General features: G+C 40.0%; 1 protein-coding gene across 4 annotated transcripts in view; it reads left to right on the plus strand.

Moving 5' to 3' along the window:
* Positions 1–2,500, plus strand: part of si:ch73-206p6.1 (phospholipid scramblase 2) — a 26,425-nt gene that overhangs the window by 18,074 nt on the left and 5,851 nt on the right. The gene's annotated exons all lie outside the window — the stretch shown is intronic.

The raw sequence follows: 2,500 nt of genomic DNA on the forward strand, positions 1-2,500 counted from the left end.
GGACCTTTTTATGCCCCTTTTTATAAGATGTAATAATTCTCAGGTGTCCCCAGAATCTGTCTGTGAAGTTTCAGCTCAAATACCCCAGGGATCATTGATTATACCCTGCTGTAAATGCCCCTTTTTGGGTGGAAGCTAAAACATGCTGTTTTCGTGTGTCTCTTTAAATGCAAATGAGCTGCTGCTCCCCGCCCCCTTTCCAGAAAAGGGCTGTGCCTTTACACCTCTTGTTTTGGATACAAAGTACTCGTTGTTTAGGAGCAGCCAATGAAGACCAAAGGCGGGGCTTTTTGTTACAAACCCACGTAGGTTAGTACAGGAAGTGAGTCTGGAATTACTGACGACTCATTTCAGCTGTTCAGAATCGGGAATTTGGGAAGACAATAACTCCGTCTGTTGTGCACTTTGATTTTTTTAAAACATTTCAGACTTTTCACGTTCACAATCAGCTCTATAACACACTATGTGAAAGGTAATATCTGAAAAAGCATAAAAGGGGTACTTTAAACCGCTTACAGCAGAGTAGACACTCTTGAGAATCTCATATCAAATAATTCTGCTCGATTCAAAGGACTATACTTGAATCGAGTACATCTTTAAAATATCTGAACCATGTTTTTTGGGTAACATACTCTCTCGTCGAAAAGGTCCTTCACCACAGTTCCTAATGCCCAAAGTAGCTTGTTATTAAAAATAATAATGGCAATAGAAATTGACTTACTAGCACTTGTGCAAGACCATATTTTGACCCCAGCCTGAATAACTAAATGCAATTTATTTGATAAAAGATGCTAAAAATCTCTGCTCCACCTGTATGTCTTCACTTCATGGATGAAAGATCAGAATTTCCGCTCGGCCCTAATGATGGAAATTCCAGCTCTTCTCAGTGAGTCGGATCATTTGGCTGACTCTTCTGGCTCCTAAACGACCAATTGGCCTTATTTATTTTATTTATTTTTTTAACCAGACAGGTTTTACAGTATTTTGATGAGTGAATTTTATAAATGCATTTAAATAATTGTTAAATCAGCAATGCACTACAAACGTGTGTTTAATTACAGTAAGTCCCATGTTGTTCTGTGTTTTGTAATTCACTTCTATTTATCCTGATATCTGATCACCTACACTAACGCAGTCACTAACACTACATATAGTACATCTTCGACAACCAGCAGTGCAGAGGAAAGCACGCTCATGTAGACCTGTGAGTCGGAACTCGACCCTCACTTCAAAGGGCAGACTTCTTCACAAATGATGCATACTAGTGCGAGTTCATATAATTCAGCACAGCTTTTTATTCAGCAGGTGAAAAAAAAGCATACTGATGCTAGCTCTGATACTGTTGTTGTTGTTGTTGTTGTTGTTGTTGTCGCAAAGTTTGAATCTTGACGAGGCCACAGCCAACTTTGTCTGGGAAGCAAAACTGGCTGTATTCTCTGGGTGGGCAGGGTATACTGTCTCTCCTTTCAAGCACAGTGGCACTAGCCATTCGTGGGCATCTGTGAGCTCATATATGCGGAAGAGGGCAGATCCTTTCCTCCGTGTGTTTACATGCTTCTTGGTCCCTGTTTATCAACACAGACTTCCACTCGAAGTTGCCCAATACTAAAACATCTCTTTATGACTTTACAAATACATGGGTTTAGAGAAATGCAGTGATGTCTGAAAATGTAGAGAGTAAAATATAGTTCTCTATCCAGATTTCCAGAAGTATTACAGTTCTGTGAAATAAGTATTTGCCCCATCCTGATTTCTTCTGTTTTTGTGCATATCTCATACTAAATTGTTTCAAAAATGAAAACAAAATCTAAGATCAAACAAAGGCAACCCGAGTAAACACAAAATACGGTTTTTAAATGATAGTTATTTATTGAAACAAAAAAGTTATCCAATACCAACTGGGCCTGTGTGAAAATGTATTTGCCCCCATAGTTACTAATTCCTCAAATCTATGAAACTGCATTCGTAATGGGGTTCAGCTGGACTAGACACAACCAGGCCTGATTACTGCAAACCCTGTTCAATCAAATCAACACTTAAATGGAACTTTTTCAACAGCATGAAGTTGGTTAAAAGGTCTTACCCAGTAACACACTATGCCAAGGTTGAAAGAAATTTCAGAAATGATGAGGAAGAAGGTGATTGAAATGAATCAGTCTGGGAAGGGTTACGAAGCTATTTCAAAGGCTCTGGGACTCCAAAGAACCACAGTGAGAGCCGTTATCTCCAAATGGAAAAACACGACACAGTAGTGAACCTTCCCAGAAATGGCCGACCGTCCAATATTCCTCCAAGAGCACAGCAATGACTTCTCCAGGAAGTCACAAAAGAGCCAAGGACATCATCAAAGGACCTACAGGCCTCTCTTGCATCAATAAAGGTCAATGTTCATGACTCCACTATCAGAAAGACACTTGGGGGGGGTGGCATCCATGCAAGAGTGGCGAGGTGAAAACCACTGCTAACGCAGAAGAACATTAAGACTTGTCTGAATTTTGCC

Source organism: Ictalurus punctatus, chromosome 1 (assembly GCF_001660625.3).
Source record: "Ictalurus punctatus breed USDA103 chromosome 1, Coco_2.0, whole genome shotgun sequence".
Classification (NCBI taxonomy): domain Eukaryota; kingdom Metazoa; phylum Chordata; class Actinopteri; order Siluriformes; family Ictaluridae; genus Ictalurus; species Ictalurus punctatus.